The following is a 22214-nucleotide window of genomic DNA, read 5'->3' as shown; positions in this document are numbered from 1 at the left end:
TTTTTATGCATCCATTGTGTAAAGCAAACTCTTCATTTTAGGCAACATCCAGTCCAATACTGCTCCAGTTTGCTTTCTACTGCTGTGACAAGCACCATGACCAAAAGCAAATTGTGGAAGAAAGGGTTTATTTGGCTAATATGTCCCAATCATAGTCAATCCTTGAGAGAAGATGTGCAAGGACTCAAATGTGAGCAGAGGCAAGGACCACAGAGGAGTGCTGCTTACTGACTTGTACCCATGGCTTGCTCAGCCTGCTTTCTAACACAGTCCAATGCCATCTGCTCAAGATGACATTGACATCTCATGCGTTGGTTATTGTCTTCTGACATCAATCATGAATCAACAAAACAAATCTCAGGCATTTGACTGAGACTTGACTACAGGCCAATATGATGGAAGCATTTTCCTAGGTTGTAGTGACCTTTTCCCTGGTAACTCTAACCAAGAAATGGCCCAGTATAAATCTTTACTTCATTAGTTCAATAATTGCATTAGAATTTGTATTGAATATGTTAATAACGGTGACTGTAATAATAACACATTTTCTAATCCAATCCTAATCTATTAAGGAAAGATTACTTTGAAGATAACCATTACTTTCCACTTACAAGAAGAACAGATCAACAAACCAACTGTTAATGTATGATGTGCTCTAAGATGAAGTGTCTGCTTACAGTACAGTGGTGTTAGATAGGGCAGTCAGATACTTTTCCTCTAGAATTCAAATAGGGAAATACTGAAGAAAACACAGTGCTTTTATAGGATCAAAGCGAAGAAGAAGGCATTAAAGGAGAGGGAGGTACTGTGAAAACAAGAGATGACATTTGGGAAAAATAGAAGAGCTAATAAAGAAGACACTTTGCTTGTTGAAATGAACAAAAATAATTTCTGCATCATATGTTTGAAATGAATGAAGAGTCTGTGAAGATATGAAGCAAAAAAGAGGAATATTCCCGTGAATGAAAGGAAAAATAGTCTCATGGTGATGAGTTGAAGCCATGTTGTCTCTGGGAGAATACAGCATTGTCCATTACTGTAGTGTGCTTTAAAAATATGATGTTTCCAGAAATTATGCAGGGGTTCATTTCACAATGTGATAGAGACATGTTCGGTATAAGTCAAAAGGCAAAATGAGTGCTTCTTTAGATATATTAGGGTAATAATTTTCTACCATCTCTGTCTACTGACCAATGGCACTCAAAGATCATTGGCATACAAAAAGTTCCAAGCAAGAAAATGGTATCCCTACCAGACTGAAAAATGTCTGTATCCATGGAGTCCATATTTGTTTATAAATATTTAACAGAGAAATTATTAGAAAATATCTAAAGAAAAATTGGATTGGCCTACCCCGTATATACCAAGAAAGACATCTACATAATTACTTTCAGTGATAAAATCCCATTATTTATAATTTCCTAGGCTTTCTAAAACTTGGCCATTAATTTCTTGCTTAGAGTTGTAACAAGTAGCTAGACAACAGGCTAATCAAGTAGAAAAATCCATTTGATTATCACTACAGGAAAGGAGGAGATAAGAAAGAGAATTTAAAATAAGTATGCTGCTACATTTCAAATGCTCACAGGGATGAAAGGAGGAAATCTATAAGAAAAAGAATAAAAGATCATGATACAAAAATAAATACATTTGGCTGTCAGTGAACTTTGTAATTGCAAAATTTGATGCTAGTCAACTTTTGGAATAATATTATGAAAATATTGAGGAAAAATAAGTTAGACTGTCAGCCTAAAATTTATATCCAGCTAAGCCATAATTCATAACTATGGGGAAGTAGTGACAGTTCACAATAATAAATTTAAAGGAATGGTAAGTATAAAAAAGTTCTACCCATAGAATTAATAAACAGACAATATATCAAACAGAAAAGGCTGAGTCAGCAGGAAAGAGAAGCATGGGAGAAATACATATTAGCCAAAAAATTAGCTAAGCATAGGCAAAGAAGGCAAAGTTAAAAAAATTATTTTTTCTTTATGGAAGAATGAAGTGTAATTAAAATATAAAATTACAAAAAATCCAAATAAGGGATTATTAAGATGGCCATTATAATAGGGTTTTCTTCCTTCCTTCCTTCCTTCCTTCCTTCCTTCCTTCCTTCCTTCCTTTTTTTCTTCCTTCCTTTTTCCTTTCTTTCTTTCTTTCTTTCTTTCTTTCTTTCTTTCTTCTTTTTCTTTTTTTTTGATGTTGCTCAGGACAAAGACATATCTGGGCTTTCAGAAATGGTCAGTATATTATAGAGACTATTAACAGAACATAATTATTTACAGTTGAAAACAATAAACAAAGAGGAAAATGCCAATAATACAGAGAGAAGGACATCTTCACCTGTTCACCTAAAAGAAGAAAAGGAGGGAGCAAATTAGCATGACAGGAGGTAAGGTCCAGTTCAACTATGGAGTGCTTGCACTGCATAACACACACACACACACACACACACACACACACATCATGGAAAACAATGGGGAGAGTTTCTTTAGCTGGGGAGTGAAGAGAGAAAGGTAAATACAGAAAAGTAAAGGGAGGAGGAATAATAACAACAGAGCCTCAAGGAATCACATTATTTTATATTTACCTAAATTATAGTACTACATCTATGTCTGCATGTGTATAAATGTATTCATATAATAAGCAAGAGCCACAGACTAACACAAATCCTAGTACCCAACATAAGAAACCTCCTATTGAGTTGTTGGTTGGAGAAGTCCATGAAACTACTAGGGCTACTGGTATTGCTTTGGTTGTCTCTCAGAGGTTGAAAGTAAGCCCGTTTCTAAGATCACCACACTTAGCACAAAGGACTCAGATGATTCGATCTCGATCTAACCTAAAGATGTTCTTTATGTGGCTTGGTTTACATAGAGTGTACTGTTATGTCCAAGAATCAGGATTCCCTGAAGAGCTCTAAGAACTTCTGACCCAATTTAGTGAAACAAAAGAGTCTTTATTCGAACCAGGCTGGGGTCACAAACCCTTCCCACAGCGCAGGTTAGGAATGTGACCATCCATCCAGGGGCTTGGGATTTTTATACCTACAAGCAAAATCAAAAATTCTCTGACTTTGCGGTTACATGTCAGGGGGGAGGTGAAACGGGAAGTCATCCTTCAAACATGATATCGTTTGTTCAGGCAGCGGGGCGGAATCGTGATACTGGAAGGGGAGCTCTTCTAACATTTAAAGGGTGCTATCAGGAGCTAGCATTTTACAAACTGGCCACAGCTGCCTGAGAACGCTTAATTGTTCTCCTCTCGTGGCCCAAAGTATGGCACGTATCTCTCCAAGGATTTTTGATCTTCTTCACTGCTCCCAAGGACAGGGGCCACGTGTACTTGGAGGTGCCTAGCCATCTATCACAGAGGGTGCCAGCCTCAGCGACATGGGGGCTGAGAGCTGTGGCCATTTGTCTATTCCTGAGCTGGCATTTGTCACTTCTGGGAGGGGGTTTCATTAGGGGGTGTCATTATGAAAATGGGGATAGCAATAGTTTGGTGCCAGGCCATGCCTTCTCTGAAAGACCAGGCAGCAAGAAAAGTGCTGAGGGGCGAGGAAGCTGTGTAACCGGCAAAAGCACAGAGGCCGGCTTTCTGCACCTCTTCAGTACCACAGAGCAGCATACAAGCTGCTAAGGGAGGGAAGCAATGGCTAGTGTTATCCATCTGTAATATGAGAAGATATCTCTAAAGGTACAGTAGTGGCACTCATGTGTTCATAATGACTAACCATTGTCTAATCGGACTTAATCCATACCCAACAAGAGGAAAATCATACCTGGTACTAGAAATCTACCCATCTACATGAAGCTAGTGAGGCTGTGGGTCTTAGCAGAGAATCTAATATCACCACCTTACAAGACAAACACAATTATTGACTGCTTTCTAAAACTTATCTTATGCCCAGAGATGAGTGTAGCCCTCACTCTTCATCTAGGAAGATTCTCTTTACAGCAAATGAAGACCGTCACTGTAAACCACAGCTACACAAAATACAGAGGTCAGCTGACCTTTTGAAGTCCAGCACCAAAGGATACAACACAACCCCTGCGTCAAAGTGTCAGGGAACATGGTGGAAGAGAAAGCAAAAAGATTATAAGAACCAAACGGCAAGGGGATCTGCTGTAAGAGTGTGTCTGGTAGTAAAGGCTGCCTAAACAAGACCTGAACAGTGACACTAATACAAAATGGTTAAATCTCATGGGGTCCTACTAATGACTGATAAGAATTAGCCTCTCCCAGGTTACCCAATACAAAGTAGTCGACCCTGTATTCAAATACACACAAGCGATGAAAATGGACTCAGCAGGTTATATTTGTATGTTTGTATACACACACACACACACACACACTCACACACACATTATATTTATCAACAATAATTATCAATTAAAACAAGGCCATCAACATGAGATGGTGGGAGGATGTTGGGCTATAGGTTGCACGTGGGCACGGGCGTGGATTCTGTTGGGCTGAATTGTAGGTCCCTGCTTGTTGGCCGCCCCAAGGGGCTGGGGCCATGCCTCAGGGGGGCAGAAGCATGGGAAGTTGACTGTGTCCTCTTTGTGCCACACTGGGCGGATGTCCGGACTGTGAGAAGCTGTTGGGCTTCACTCCAGGGGTGGGGAGAACACAGTCTGGTATCCTGCAGGGGGCTGGAGTTGGGGATCTCCAGGCCAGGAGGTGGCTAGGGACTGACTAGTCTCAGCCCTTGGGCTCTCAGACACCACTAAGAGGCCACAGAAGGGTAGAAGGGTTGAGACGGGGTTGTATGGGCTGGATGACCAGCAGCTGAAAGGGTGAGGGGGACAGCACATCATGGGGAGGGGCCTCTTGGTCATGGTGACTTGCTTGGCTGGGTCTTGGCTGGTTCAGCTAGCTCACCTGAGCTGGCAGCCTCTGTGGGTGGAAAGTAGAGAGGTCATCAGCGAGAGGTTACCCGGTGGTTTGGTAGTTGAAGACCTTCTCTACAGCTTCCCACAGAGGACCCCCCAAAAGAGAGGTAGTCTATGGCCTTAAAATATGGTCTTAAGATCTTTATTGTCATGGTGAAAAACGGATGAAGCTATACCTCGTGTTCTCAGGGCGGGCCTGAGATTAAATACCTTTTGAGAGGAGAATGAAGGTCTGGGAAGGAATGTTTAATTGGCTACACCCTCTGGCCTTTAGGTATATCATGAATATGGAGATGTCTTGAGGCTCTGTGACCCTCTACCTGTAGAGGGGTTGGTATGGGCATTGTCCTACGTGCCTGAAGGGCACCAATGGATAAAAGCATTGGTCCTTATGTCAGGAGCCTGGAGCCTGAGAGTGTTGTGAAATACATGCCTTCCCTTTCAGGGAAACCTGTGAGGTCTCCAACCTGCTGCGTTTCTTGCCATCTCTAGCCTGTGCTTAAACAGAAACCATGCTGTCCTCTCATGGTCCTATAGGAGGATAGATATGAGAGGGGTTAGAGGCAAGAAAGAAAAGGGAAGAAGTGAGGTAATTTTATTTTAGTTGAAAATAGTTTAAAAATAAACCTTTGTTATACTTTAGACATGGCTTGATATCTCTTTCCAGGACTTATGTATTAATATCTATTGCCCACTTGGAGATTTTAGGAGAGTAGAAAGTTAATCTGACCATGGTATTTGAGGTAGAGTTTGGGGACTTTCATGAGGTAATTAAGATTAAATAAGGTCATGAGTAAGGAACTTTGGGATTGGATTCTGGTGGTTTTATCAGAAGAGAGAGACTCAAGTATTGACGTGCACATTCTTATCTTCTCTTATGATGCTCTGAGCCACCTTGGAACTTTGCCAGCAAAAAGATCACAACTAAACACTGCCTTCAACGCTGAGATATGCCTCTGAGTGATCCAAAATGAAATTCTTTTATAAAATTACCCAACTTCACATTTTTTATCATAGTAAGAGAAACATGAACTAGTTCAAACTGATTTCATATATATTAGTAACTGATAAAATTTAGTAACGCCTGAAAACATTCAAGTGCTTGGAATATAAAGTATGAATTTTGAATAGAGATGTAAGTGAGAACATAGACAACAACTTATTCTGGCTGCACACCAGTGTTTACTTCTGCCCGGGAAGAAGCAGGACAAAGGAGTGGCAGTGGATCAACTAGAAGGGGCTCCACTAGAGTTATGACTGGGGGTGTATAGAAAGGACTCCACTTCAGTTGCAGCTCTGTTTCTTTTAGAAAGAGCCTTGAAGGAAATGTATCATCATCCATGGTCATTTTTGAGGGGTGAATATTGTCTATTTTTTAACTTAAAGTAATATTGTTCATATAATGTATTTTGATGAGTTTCCCCTCCCCATCTCCTACCCAATCCTTCCCCACTTCCCCATTCTTTCAACTTCTCCTCTTCTTCTTCTCCCTCTCCCTCTCTCTATTTCTCTCTCTCTCTCTCTCCCTCCCCCTTCTCTCTCTCTCTCTCTCTCTCTCTCTTTCTCTCTGACAGACAAATAAAAAACTCAAGCATAAGATAAAATGAACAAACTAACAACAACGAAGAAGGAAAAACAACAAAAGATTATATGAAATGCCTACACAGGCAGAGACACACACACACAAATAAACCCCAGAACCACAAAATTAGGAATGGTAATAAACATGCAAAAGATCAGTACGGTGAAAGAAGAAAAAAACCAAACAGAGCAATATGAGAAAAAAAATATCCAAAAATGCTTTTGAGTTGATTTTGTATTGGCTTCTGGACATGGAGCCTGTCCTTAATTGTGGTTTAGTTTATATACCCAATGAAACTCCCTGGAAGAAACTAATTTTTCCTGGGTGATTCTTATGAATAGGAGATAAATTCTTGGTTAGGGATAGGTGCTTGTGTTTATGTCCGTATATCAGCCCTGAGACCCTGCCTGATTTAGATCTGTGCAGGCCCTTGGCATGGTGACACAGCCTTTATGAGTTCATATGTGCATTAGTCTTGTGTCTGAAAGACAACACTTCTTTGGTATCCACCATTCCTTTTTTGTTTTGTTTTAATTTTCTTTTATTATTATTAATTATTCCATTTGTTTACATCTAAAATGATATTCCACTTCCCTATTACCCCCTCCACCAACTCCCCATCCCATGATATCCCACTTCCCAGTTACCCCTCTGCCACCCTCCATCCCACATCTGCCCTCCCCATCCCTTTTGCCTGTATGAGAGTGCTCCCCCACTCACCCACACCCACTGGCCCCACCACTCCAGCATCTCCCTATTCTGAAGCATCAAACCTCCCTGGGACCAAGGGCCTCCCCTCTTCTTGCTGTTGGGCAAGGCCATACTCTGCTACATACATATCTGGAGCCAAAGATCTCTTTAGGTATACTCCTTAGTTGGTGGCCTAGTCTCTGAGAGAACTGAGTGGTCAGGCCAGGCTATGTTCTCCAATGGGGTTGCAATCCCCCTCTACTCCTCCAGTCCTGCCAGCTCCCCTGAGTTAAGCCTGGTGGTTGGCTTCAATCATCCACCTCTGTTTTGGTCAGTTGCTGACTGGACCACCCCAGGAACTGCCTCACTTGGTTCCTGTCCTCAAGGGCTTCTTGACCATGGCAACAGTATTGGGTTTGGTGTCTGCAGACATGATGCATCCCCAGGTGGGGCCATTTCCTTTTGGACCTTCCTTCAGTCTCTGTTACAATTTTTGTCCCTGTTCTTCCTTTGGACAGGAATATTTCTGGGTTAAAAAAACTTTGAGATGGGTAGATGGCTCTACCCCTCGACGAGAGGTCATGCCTATTTACTAAAGGTAGTCTCCACAGGTTCTATCTACCTTTTCTCTGCACATAACAGCTAAAGTTAATCCCATTGGGTCCTGGGAGTCTCCAATGGCTATCCCCAGTTCCTCTTCCCCTGTGCTACCTATTTTTACTTGACTTCCTGATCCTCTGTACCTCTCTCACATCTCCTGATACTGCCACCCTATTTCCTCCTCCTCCTTCGTCCCTCCCTTATCCCCCTCTCCTTCTATCTCCCACAATCATCCTGTTCCCCCCCCCCAATACAGGACTGAAGCATCCACCCTCTGATCTTCCTTTCTTCTACTCTCCATATGGTCTGTAGGTTGTATCATAGACATTGTGAGCTTTTGTGTTAGTATCCACTTATCAGTGAGTACATATCATGTGTGTTCTTTTGTGTCTGCGTTACCTCACTCAGGATGATATTTTTCTAGTTCCATCCATTTGTCTGCAAATTTCATGAATTCATTGCTTTTAATCGATGCATAGTACTCCATTGTGTAAATTAACCACATTTTCTGTATCCATTCTTCTGTTGAGGGACATCTGGGTTGTTTCCAGTTTCTGGTTATTATAAATAAGGCTGCTATGAACATAATACACCATGTGTCCTTGTTATACTTTGGAGTAACTTTTGGGTATATGCTCAGGAGTGGTATGGGTGGTTCTTATAACCTTTCTACCTCCTCATCTTCATAGTTCTCGGAGCCCTGCAGGAGGAATATTAGTAAGGGTTCTCTGGAGCAGTGACTCTCAACCCTTTCACAGACAACTAGATAACAGATATTTTACATTGCAATTCACAGTAGTAGCAAAATTACAGTTAAGAAGCAGCAACAAAAGTAATTTTATAGTCGTATTAAAGGAACTGTATTAAAGGGTCAGCATGTTAAGGAGGTTGAGAACCACTGTTCTAGAGGAACAGAACTTACAGAATGGAATTACCAGCCAATGTGAGGGCTAGCAGGCAAAGAGGGAAAGCATTCTTCTGTCATGTCGCTTATATAGGATGCCAGCAGAATGTGTAGCCCAGATTAAAGGTGGATCTTCCCATCATAAAACATCTATATTAAAGGCAAGTCTTTCCCTGAAAGGACATGCATGGTATGTATGTCCTCAGTTATAAGTGGATAGCAGCCACAAAACACAGGATACTCACACTATACTCCACAGACCCCAAAAAGCCAAACAAGGAAAACCCAAGTGAAGATGCTTGAATCTCACTTAGAAGGTGGAATAAAGTAGTCATAGGAGACAGATGGAGGGAGGGAAATAGGGAGACAGTTCAGGATCAAGTGTGGGAGGAACAGGAGAAATGGCCAGATGACCATGAGAATGAATGGAAATCTGAAACTGGTGGGGATGGGAAAGAGGGGGCACCCTAAGTTGTGCCAGAGATCTGGGATAGGAGAGGCACCTAAGAATCAATGGGGTGACCTTAGCTGTGACGCACAGTATTGAGGATATGGACCTGAAGAGGCTACCCCACCTGTAGCCAAGCAGGAACCCCAGTGGAGTGATAGGGACACAAAACTTTTTACCCCAAATCTATTATGTCTACAAGAAATACAGAGACAAGGGATGGAACAGAGCCTAAGAGACTGGCCAACCAATAATCTTCCCAACTATTTATCCATCTCATGGGCAAGCAGCAACCCCTGACACTGTTGAAGATACTCTGTTATGCTTGCAGACAAGAGCAAGCAAAGTTGTCTTCTGAGAGACTCCATTCACAGCTGAATCAAATGGATGCACAGAGACACAGCCAAACAGTGGATAGAGCTTCGGGACTCTTATGGAAGAGTTGTGTGTGGGGGGGATTAAGTGCCCTAGAAGGGGTAGGAATTCCATGGGAAGACCAACAGAATCAACTAACCTGGGTCTTTGGGGCTTTCAGAGACTGTACCCTCAACCAAGAGCATACACTGGCTGGACTTAGGCCTCTGGCACATATGTAGTAAATGTGCAGCTCAGTCTTCATGTGAGTCTGGCAACTTCATGTGTGTCCAAAACAACCCACGAGGGGGCTATCCCAAAAGCTGTTACCTGTCTGTGGGATAGGTTCTTCTAGCTGGGCTACCTTTTCTGGACTCAGTGGAAGAGGATACACCTAGCCTTGCTGAGACTTGATATGTCAGGGTCAGGGGATATCCAAGAGGTCCTTACAGTGGGAAGGGGGGTGAGAGGGAGTGGGGGAAGAATATTGGGATGTAAAGGTAGTTTCAAAAACAGTGGATCTTTCTCACTTCAGATGATTTAATTAGGATAAAATCCCTCACAGGTGTACCCAGCATTTAGGTTTAAGGTAATTCCAGTTGTAGTCAAGGTGACAACCAAAAATAGTCATCATATTAGGGTAAATTCCATGTGCTTGGTTTAATTTTTTAAATGTGTCTATTTAAAACTGGAATTAGTAATTTCATGTTACTATGTCACTGTATTAGGCTGAGAACTCTTGCTTCTACCAGATGTCAACAGGTAACTACAACCTAGAGCATTCAAGATAAAGAGCAGTGGGCAATCTTGGGTTCTTCTGCAATGGAAACACAAATGTCTCTAAAATTTGTTTTACTTAAATCAGATTAAAAATGACCCACTTTTAATTTAAACAGTGTAATAATATTCATGCATATGTAAGCTCAAGAAAATCCAACAAGGTATATTTTTATTCTGCTGGTGAGTGTTAAATACACAGTTGAAGTATTTCCAATCACAAACAAGAATGGAATTGTTTCATTTTAAGGAAACAAAAATAATAGAATAGAACTGGCGTAATGATGTTAAGTGAAATAAGCCAGACTCTCAAGGACAAATATGTTTTCTCTAGAATTCAGAAGCCAGAACACACACATGTATTTGTGACATAAATGTAAGAGGGATTACTTCGGATGAGACTGGGATAAAGTGAAAGAAAAGGTAACAGGAAGGGAAGGTGATCAATGTACATTTATACAAGTATGAAAATGTAAAAATGAAATCTATTGTTTTAAGACAAGATCACATGTAGTTATGTAGTCTTCAGCTTTTCTGTGCTCTTAAGAATTGAATGAGTGCATGCTGATAAGAGCCTGATATGGATATCTCCTCAGAGGTCTTCAAGAGTCTGACATACTCAGAGGCAGATGCTCACAACTAGCCATTGAACTGATCATGGGGTTCTCAATAGAGGAGTTAGAGTGAAGACTGAAGGAGAGCTGAAAGGATTTGCGGCCCCATGAGGAGAGCAACAATACCAACCAACCACAGCTCCCAGGGTTTAAACCACCAGCCTGGGAGCACTTAGGGAGGGATCCAGCGCTTCAGTTGAATATGTAAGAGTGGAGGGCCCTGCTGGGCATAGGTGGAAGAAGAGAACCTTGACCTCATGAAGGCTGGATGCCCCAGGGGGTGGGAATTTTGAGGGTGGGGAGGTGGGAGTGGGGGGGGGGGGTAGATAGAGGTTACATCCACAGAGAAGAAGGAGGAGGGGTGAGGGGATTGGGGGTTCCTGGATGGGTGGGGGATGGGGTAAGGGGACAACATAGGAAATGTAAATAAAACATCCAATAAAAAAAAAAAGAATTGAATGCAAGGGGTTGAAGTAAAGAAACTATTGACAAGACCATTCTATTATTAGTGGGAAAGTTTTATTAGGGGGTGGAGGGAGGGACGGGGGAGAAGGGTGAGGGGAGGTTTGGAAAGGGGAGGAGAGGGGAGAGGGAGAAAGAATAACCAAAGGCATCTTGGGGAGTCTGTCCTGGCTACTCATCATGTTGTGGATTGCTGTTTGTATTTTTTCCTCCCTCAAGAAGCATGCCCAGATGAGAAGTAGATCATGTGTTCAGGTGATTTCAGGTGAAATCTTAATTGGTCAAATAACAGCTAGAGCCTGTGATTGGGCAGTGGAAGGAAAATGTGGAGCTGGAAGTTTTAGAGAAGGGAGACAAGGAGGATGAAGAAATGACTAGAAGGAGGACCAAGGGAGAAGAAGATGGAAGAAGAAGAGATGGAAAATGCAGCAGACCCACGTGGTCAGGAGGAGTCCCAAGTAGCTAGGAATTTCATAGCTGGGCAATAGAGTAGTACAGTGGTGTATCTGTCCAGTCTAGGCTTGCAGCTTGTAAATATATTAGCTGAGTTGTGTGTTCTTTGCCCAGACATATTGGGGTTGGAAATTTACCAATATAAATCTGGCTGGTGTAAATATAAGTCTCTAGTGTTTTCCATTCATAGGGCTAGAAAGAGCTGAGTGAATCCAGAGTGGTTGTTGGTGTTCTGTAGACCAGCCATGGGAACCAGGGCCAGATGGCTCCTTGGAGCTAGCCAGGTGAGAGGGTTCAGGCCAAGGGGATAGAGTGTGAACAGGGAGGGGTAATCGCCTTTGCTGCCTATGCTACTGCCTCTACCCGGGAACTCTGCTGTCAGCACCCAGTTACTCCTAGGTGTTGTATCTATCGCTCAGCATTGAGTCTGTCTGAGCTGAGCCAGTGAGAAGCCCACTAGCTAGCAAGGAACGTGGGAAGGATACTGTAGTCACTTCGGGTGAGCAGATCTCTTCTACCCAAGTGGTAGTGTTACAGCCCTTGCAACAGAAACTCTCAGACAATGGGATGATTCTTGCACACCTTTACTTTTCCTGAATAAGATTCTTATATACAGTTTTGGGGTGGGGTAGGGTCTGTTAGCAGGTAATTCCTATTGGCTTGGTCTGAGACCTTGGAGATACCTCATTTACGTGTGGGAGAGCCTGAGGCACTGTTCCTATCTGACAGATGGCCATAGACCTCTCTGTAGGAGGGGCTGTGGAGGGCTGAAGCTAAGTGAGAGCAGGCAGGGGGCCCAGGATGAGCCAAACTCCTACTATCCCCTTAGGGTCTTCAGGGTTCCAAGCAAGCTCAACTAGGTACCCAGCTGCCTCTCAAAGTCTACTGCTCCACAGTCTTTGTGTCTTTTATTTGTGTAAGAGCTGGTTAAAAAGTAACTACCATGGTATTGATTTACAGAATTATTTATCAACCCTATAATATTTAAACCAGTACAACATAACATCAAAGCTGGACATAGCAACCCAGTAGGGGGAAAGGAGTCTCACAAATAGGCAAAAGAGCCAAGAACAGCCTCTGCTCCCACTGTTCTGTCATCAAAGCGAACATCGGGACTTCATTTAGGAACAAATAGGAGCAGATGCAGAGCAGTACAAAGACTCTTACAACGGAAAGCATTTAACTGGGGAATTGCTTAGTTTCTGAGGTTAATTCATTGTCTTTCAATATGGTGGGAAGCATGGTGGTATGAAGGAAGATATGGTACTGGAGAAGGAGCTGAGTGTTCTACATCCAGATACACAGAGAGCAGGAAGAGAGAGCCACTGGACCTGGACTGGGTTTTTGAAAACATCAAAGTCTACCTTCAGTAACATACTTCCTAACTGTCTAATCCTTTCAAATAATGCTATTCCCTGGTGACCAAGCATTCAAATATATGAGCCTATGGGGCCCATTTACATTTAAACTACCACAGAGATTATAATATCATTACATCATTAGTCTCCTTACCTTTCCTCCATTCATATCCTCCCATGTACCCGTTCATGCTCTCTTTCAAACCCTAGACCTCTTTTTCTTTTTGTATGTGTGATGTGTGTGTGTGTATACATACACACACATATATACATATATATACATATATACATATATATGTGTGTGTGTATATATGAATATATTAAATATATAAATATAGTATGCTTAACCCATATAATGCTGCTTGTATTATATGTTTTCTGGACTAACCATTTGTTTTAGGTCAACAAATTGGTGTCCTCTTCCTTGAGAAGGTTATGTTAGAGAAGCTACACCCATGAGTTCTCACCCATATGGCTGCCTAAATCCATCCCTCACAAGAAAAGATACCAACAGACATACTGACATCAATGGACAACACTCAGATACCTCAACCCTAGACAAAGAACTATGGGCAACTAAAGAGTGCTAAAATTGTGAGGGATACTCTTTCTTTTGCTTCTTAATGTGCTGTTTTTTGTTTTGTTTTGTTTCATTTTGTTTCTCTCATTTCAATGTGACCTTCATCTGTAGTATACTTGGCATCTTAAGTCATGCTTTGATGTCTGAAGATAAACACATTAGCCTTCTCTTGTTCAATGTATTCTTTTCATTTTACTCTAACATTTAAGACCATCTGTTTTCTATGTTTAAGGTATGCCTTCGGTTAAGAGCATACGGTTGGATCTTTTCTTAATCCACTTTCAGAATGTTCTGTTGTTTAATTGAAGTGTAATCATTATGTGAACTAAATTCTCCTCTTTCTCAATTATTCTGTTTGTTTAGATGCTTACTGAACTTCTTTAGGTATAACAGACCAGTATTCCTAGTATTCCTTTTCATAGTCTGAATTGGCTTTCAGCTAAATTATGGTTATATTTCTATATATGAATTATTGTGTTAGAAAGTAAAATAAATATTCTGTAAACTATGACAGGATACATTAAAGGAATATGCTGAATTACCTGAGGATATTTTAAACTACATAATTGGTTTTATGCACTCCATCTATTACAAAGTAGTTGTCTTGTATTTTACTTCTGTATGCTCAAGATATATACCATAATACATTGTTATTATGTTATTTTGAATAGCTAGCAGCATTTTGATAGTGCAGGTCTCCTGCAAACAAATTGCTTCAGATTTTTTATTTTTTTACTGATCTAGAACTAAACCAGTAAGTAGTTTCCAATCATTTGTTTTACTACTGTCGTCAGTAAAAAAAAAAAAAATCTTTCTCTTTTATTGGTTGCAATAAGAATCATTTCAGATTTTTATGATTTATAAGAATTTATACACACACACACAAACACACACACATACATATTGATTACATTGATATATATATATATATGCATATATACAAGTCTCATCAAGGTATAGAATATTTCCATCATCTTCAAGTCTTCCTTCTGACTTTTTCTCAGTCAGTATACATGCCTCTTTCCTAGTTTGCCTCTCTGTTGCTGTGATAGATTCAATGACCCATAGAAACTTGAGGAAGAAAGGATTCATTTCACATTACAAGCTATGTCCCATTATAGAAAGACACTGTAACAAGAGCTTTTGGCAGGAACCTAAAGGCAGGAACTTAAGTAGAGACCTTGTATGGTGGTTTGAATGAAGTGGGTCCAGTAGTCTCATGTGCTTGAATAGCTGGTTCCATAATTGGTGAAATTATTTGAGAAGGATTATGAGGAATGGTCTTGTCAATGGAAGTGTGTCACTTGTGAAATTTGAGGTTTCAAGAGAAGCTTGCCATTCCCAATATTTTCTGTCTGCTTCCTACTTGTGGAACAAGATGTGAATTATCAGCTGTTCTTGGCTCTTTTCCTTTGTTAAATCATCATAGACTTGAGGCTTCTAAAACCATATATGTATATGTATGTGTGTGTGTGTGTGTGTGTGTGTGTTTGTGTGTGTGTATCTTGCTTTGGTCATGGCATTTTGTCACAGTAATAGAAAAGTAACGAATACACAATGGGAAGAAATGGACCCCTTGACTTCCTGATACATGAATACATCACTATTGCACATAAAAATTCTTATCTTGCTTACTCTCAAGATCTAATGATAAGATCACAAAATAAAACATTCCAGCATAAAAGCTCTTTTAAAAAAAAATCTCATATCTCAAGTATGGCCTCCTGTAAAGTAAAAAACTTACTTTCACATTTTATTTCAAGAGGGAAGAATCAGGCAATTAAACAAACAGAGCCAATATTTAGTAGTAGAAAACAAACGTTATAGATCAATGGCTGGCATCTGGGGCTCACTCACAATTTTCTAGGCATGGGCAGCTCCACCTCTCTATCTCTGCCATCTGCTGTAAGCAGTTTCTTTCAGGTTCAGGCTGGCTCCATTCCACACTTGACACTGTCCTTGATATATGTTTCACAATTGTGACATCTCTAATATACTGGGGTCTCCATTGAAACTGAGTGTGCACTTTCATTAAAGGTCTTACATAGCCCTTATAGGGACTATGACCTTGATAGATGGTATCAGTCCTCAGTATCTCTCATGATTCTCTCAATCCTGGAACCCCCACTGTAACTGAGGCTTCTCAGTTTTCCAAGGGATTTCTGAACTCTTTGCAGCCACTCCAACCCAACACATTGTGCCAAGCACCACCTATACTTCATTACCCTTTCATGTTACAAAGCCAACACAATGTGGGAAACACATATAATCTAGTTCTGTGTAACCTTGAACATCACTGAACCACAGTTTCTGTGTGCTGACTGTGAGGTACTACAATGTTTCACCTCTGTGATGCTGGTCTTTTATTAGTCATTGCTGATCTTTCATTCCAACCTAATACAGCATTGATGTCCCAGCCAAATTCACTTCCCTATATTTCTAACTCCAATTTGTTACACACATAGCCTTTGAGAGCCTATGAAAGACTCTCAAAATTTTTTTGAAATGTCATAAGCTAGTCCATCATCTATTGCAGGATACTTGATCATACTGTGCTCCTCAAGATTGTGTTGTCTACTGAAAATGCCTGTTTCTAGTTGTGATGTGGCTCAGCCTTAGTACACACCTTTAATTCCTCTAGCTAGAATATAGAAACACTCTTAGTACACACCTTTAATCTCAAAGAATGAAGGTTAATTTAGTTTGCAGAAGAAAGCACCCTTTGGTTTGAAAGTGATGTCTAATTGTGTGGTATTCAAAGTGATGAATCAGAGAAAGATATTACAGTATAGATATGCCTAACTCTCACAAGAAGAGAGAGAAGAGGGAAGCTACTTGAGGGACAGTGCAGAGAAAGAGAGAGGAGGAAGTTTTCCCAATACACTTATAGAGAGACAGGTTACAGAAAGAACAAGCTAGACACAGATGAAAACAGAACCAACTAGAGAATGAGAAGGAGCCAGAAGATTAGAACATATTATCATATTATGAGGCCAAGGAGAGCAATTCAATCAAAGGTTGAGAGAGGACAGATCCAATCTGTCAGCTTGGAGAGGAGTTTGAGCCTAAAGAGCTGAGTTGAATTAGCCAGCTAGAATTCAGAAAGAACAAGGGTAAACTGAGGAACTCAGCAAAAACGGAGTCAGCTGCAATCAAAGCCAAAGCAGATTTACATTCGGTAATTTTTTATCTTCTTTAGCATTTCACTATTCTGTGGCTAAAAGCTGCTGGTTTCTGGCAATTAATTTATGCTGATAGCAACACGGGACTAAGAAAAAAGGCTTAGTTACTTTGACTAGTTTTCTCTATGACTCAAGGGCCCCTTGCTGGCCAGGCTCATGGTTGTTAACTATTCTTGTACCAGATGGAAAAGACAAGAAAGGAAAAGAATGGAAAAGAAAAGAGAAAATTCAGGTGTTCACAGAGATACACACACTGAATGAAGCTGAAGAAGGCTACATCATTGCTTTATTGTACTTCTTGGTTTTTATTCTTTCCCAGAAAAATTAATCACATTTTTTACACATTTTTACATTATATAAGTTCATGGTAAGTTAAAATAAAATAGTTCATATCATAGTTTGATAAGACTTAAAGAGTTACAGCAGAATTGTGTACATTTCTTATCATTAAGACTAGTATCTGACTAAGCATCTGTTATTAGTTCCACAAGTTCATTATAAGTTTAAAGCAAAAATTTTTATGCCTGCCCAGTAGGGTAGGCTGATGCCAGGACCCATTAGGCTATCTAATAATGACAGGAAAAGGAATACCAGCATCAAGAAACTATACAAGGATGGAGTCTGTCAGAGCTCACCTACCACAGCCCATATATATATATATATATATATATAAATGTGTGGATATTTTTAAGTGCATACTGATTTGTGATAGACTTTCATTGGGAAAACACAACACATATATGTCAATTCATCCCAGGAAGGCAGCCCACAGCATACCAAGGTAATAAATGCACCAGTGTACAATTTAGTGAATAATTTGAGTTTTTAAAAAATATTTCAACAAATTTAAAATTAAAATGTAATTTTAATATTTTTCCCTCTCCTTGTCTTCAACCCTTTGTATGTTTCCTCCCCCCTTATTCCAGTTCAAAACCATGGCCTCTTTATTTATTTATTTTCAGTTGTCAGATAAAAGCTGTTCAGTCTATTTAGTGTTACTTATCTGAATATGACTTCAGTGTTGCACATTTGGTATTGAGTAACCAATCTGGGGCTTATCCTTGGACAAGACTACATCTCTAGTGTTCAGCATTCCTAATTTGTCTGTAGCTCTTTGTCTTTAGATAGGGTCCCCTGGGATTTCTACATTTCATGTTAGGAATCAGGTTATTGTTTGCTTTTTGTTTTTAATTGGGGTTATAAATAGAAGGATGGGTGAGGAGTTATTTAAAAGGGATAGGGATAATTCAGAAACTGCTGTATAATCAGAAAGTCTATCCAACATGAGTGATGACTTCTCCAAACTCCCAAAGACTTCTACGCAGTGTACAGGCAGACTTGCACAGTCCAAATGTCTTTCATTTTCTCCTTTGGCTGATCAGAGTGGGTGGCCACACCCCGCATCTGTTTATACCCAACCCTGAATGATTACTCAAAAAGAAAAAAAAACAACAACAACCCTGAAGCTCTCTTTGCAGCTTTCAGACAAATCAAAAGGCTAGACTTTCTTCTTTTTGTCCTTTGGTTGGTCAGAGCCTCCACACCCATTAGCTTTTTACTTCTAACAGTATGAAAAGATACTGTTGGTCATGGCCATCAAAACTCTAAGTTATTCTTCTCTAGGACATGTAGCCAGCCATTGGCTCACTTATTGTTTACCATCCTAGACTAGTGAGCTTCCTGTTTTCCTCTTGGAGAAAAACTTGCAATTTGGAAAGAATGTTGCAATCCTGGAGAACAAGTCATTCAACACACACACACACACACACACACACGCCACATGCTGCCACACCCAGGTACTCTTGTGAAAATACGATTTAAAAATTTAACACTTTATCTCTCTACTCACTCTCTTCTAGTCACTCTACAACAGAGAGGTAAAGGCAGAGATGAAAAACAAACAAACGTAAAAACCAAATCTATAATGTGCTTCTTAGAAGTATCAAGGTCTTAAAAAACAAGGGACTCTAAGAGAATGACAATAGACAATCTGAGGAGAGTGAAATGATATCTCATCATGGTTCTTTTTGTTCATTTCTCTAGTATTTAGGCACAGTGAGCAATTTTTTTTTTGATGCCTAGTGGCCATTGTCATGTTCTTTGGAGAAGTGCTTATTTGAGGTCTATATGTCTTGATAATCAAATGTTGAATTTGGTCATTGAAAATGATGGTATTATAAGAAAACTAATTAGCTCATGAATAAAGAGCATTCATGATGAGATTGGAGTTCTCATAAAAGAGACATTAGTGAGCTATTAATTCTTTCTGCTATTTGAGGGCCCAGAGATAGTTCTACTTATAATCTAGAAAGGTTGTCCTATTCCTGAAAAACCTCCTGGTGCCTTCGTCTAGAACTTTGCAGTTCCTGGAATATGAGAAATTGATGATTGTTTTCTTATAAGTTGTACAGTTTATGCTGTTACTATCACCTTTCAGACAATTATTTCCTCTAGGCTCCACCCAACACCTATCTACATAGGTTGTGTCACCACCTACCAGCATTACTAACTGGACCACTGTGATAGTCAGATGCAGCAGTGTGTAAGAGGACTGCTTGCTATCCTACCTCAGTCCACTCTTCTCCCTCTCTCTTTCTCTCCCCCCTCCTCCATATCTATTCCTACATGTCTTAGTTAGGGGTTTACTGCTGTGAACAGATGCCATGACCATTGCAAAGACAACCTTTAATTGTGACTGGCTTACAGGTCAGAGATTCAGTCCATTATCATCAAGCTGGCAGGCATGGTGCAGTAGGTTCTAAGAGTTCTACACCTTCATCTGAGGCTGCTAGTAGAATAATCACTTGCAGGCAGCTAGGACTAGAATATTATAACCCACACCCACAGTAACACAGACTCCAACAAGGCCACACCTCTAATAGTGCCACTCCCTGGCCCAAGCTTAAACAAACCATCACACCTCTCTTCCTCTCTTGCTTCCTTTCTGTACTTCTCTATTCCTGCCTTTCTCTGGCTCTATGCATTCTCCAGTTCCTTGCTGTAAACCTTCCCCCAGTAAACCTTCTTTATATCAGGTCTGTCATATGTTAGGATTTCTTAGGGTGATACATTGGCATGGGTCCACCAGGTATATTTTACACCTGAGGCCATTGCATTATATCAATTATATTTCATAACAGTTACAGCAGACAGAATGTATTAAAACAAGTACTTTTCACAGTTTAAAATAAGATATCTGTTGTTATTGGAGAGTTGTAGAAGTTTTTCACATTTTATGTATATTCTCCCCATTCTGCAACCTAGTTTTCATTCTGATGTCTGTTTTCATTGACATGCAGATGTTTTACTTTGGTGTAGCCTGCTTTGCTCTTTTTTTTTTTCTTAATTCGTTTATTTTATGTGTGTTAGTACTTTTTCTGCATGTATGTCTGTGGGAGGATGTCAGATTCCCTGGAATATGAGTTACAGACAGTTGTGAGGCACCGTGTAGGTGCTAGAAATTGAACCCAGATCCTCTGCAAGAGGAGCCAGTGCTCTTAGCCACCGAGACATCTATCCAGTCGTCCACTTTGCTCTTCTTGTTTTATTTTACTGCTTGTTCTTTTCTCTTCCTGGAATAGTGTTTCCAACATCAATGCCCTGAAATTTTCTCCTGATTTATATCCCTAGTAGTTTACTAGTTTTGTTTTTACATTTGTGTCCTTAATGTATTTTAAGCTAATCTGTGTATATGGAGAACAGTCAGAATCCTGCTCATTCAGATAAAGAGCACTCTTCCATTACTCTTTGTAGGAGATCATCCACTTGTCTATTGTATAAAGCTAGCATTCTTGAGAATCATGTGGCCATGTATCAAGGGCTTATTTTTGAGCTGTCTACTTTGTGGCATTTATTTATCTGTATTCTCTATCTCTTTGATAGCATTAAAAGTTCTTAACTGGTGTTTGATAGCTGTTTGGTAAACAGATTAGATATCAAGATAAATGATTCCAACTTTACTCTCTTTTCTCAAGATTGCTTTTGATCTTGAATCCCTTGAGATCCTATGAGGATTTTAGGATTTCTTTCTTTCTTTCTTCCTTCCTTTCTTCCTTCCTTCCTTTCTCTTTCTTTCTTTCTTTCTTTCTTTTTTCTTTCTTTCTTTCTTTCTTTCTTTCTTTCTTTCTTTCTTTCTTTCTTTTCTTTCTCTGAAAACATTCCTTTACAACTGTAATAGAAAATACATTAAATCTGTGAATCATTTAACAGAAATATTTTCACAATTAAGCCATAAATGTTCATTTTTTTTATTTCTTCTATCAATGTTTCATAGTGTGAGGGTCCATGAGTCACCAAAAAATGACACCCTGGACTCAAATAATATGTAAATGCAAAGAGTGTTTTATTCTGTAGAAGTCCAGCATGCTGGGGTCTCCTCATTGCCAAGATAGAGAGACAACCAAGTGAGCTTGAAGGCTTGATTTAAAGCACACTAGGGAAGTCTGGGGTAGGTGTTCTCTATGTTAATCTGTTGGGTCCATCTCTACAAACCTTCCATTAGCAGCGTATGAGGCTGGAAACTTGCTGGGGAGGTCTGGAGATTATTACTGTGGAAGTAACTAAGGCAATGTCAAAACTGTTGCTGACCCATTGTCCTTGCCTCAGGCCAGTTGGTGGGGCAGCTTCTGAGGCCTAGAATTGACTGGACTTGTCCAGTTCTTGGAAACAGAGATTTAGGCCTAGTCTTCTTAATTGCCCATTTGAAGCCTGTCATGGAATCAGCCTAGCCTTCTCATTCCCCCCTTTTGGTAATGGGCCATCTTGAATCCTTGAGATGTTTCTGAGGTCCCTATACTAGCATCTCTAGACAGGCCTCTGTCAAGGTGAGAAACTAGAAACCCAGCAGAAATGGCCTCCCTTTCAACTCAATTGTTTGGAGATGCTATCTGATTGAAGATATCTTCCCCAGAGTAATAAGTCACTCATGGTACAAGCTGTATAGAACATAAAAGTCCTCAGTTGTATTTACAACTGGGGCATTAATACATGGGATAAGCCCTGTGGTATAAACCCACCAAGCATTGTCTGGCAGCAGCGTGTATCATGCAACAATAGAGGTTATAGTGCAGTTGTAGAGTTGGGAATAGGCTATGGGTACCTCATTTTCAATGCAGAGTCCCTGTTCAGTAACCAGTAATTCCGTGTTAAGTCTGAGGAGAGAGGAGTTAAGAACCAGCATTCCAATTGGTCTTGCCATCCACTGTGACCTTGACGACAAGGTTGTTGCATTGTCCCCTGGGGGAATCCAGATAATAAGTGGCTAGTGGCTGGTACATCAAAACTTAAGCAGCAAGCAAGCAGGATCA

This window comes from Grammomys surdaster, unplaced genomic scaffold, assembly GCF_004785775.1.
Source record: "Grammomys surdaster isolate TR1022 unplaced genomic scaffold, NIH_TR_1.0 125277, whole genome shotgun sequence".
Taxonomy (NCBI): Eukaryota; Metazoa; Chordata; class Mammalia; order Rodentia; family Muridae; genus Grammomys; species Grammomys surdaster.
This window is presented reverse-complemented; position numbering follows the sequence as displayed.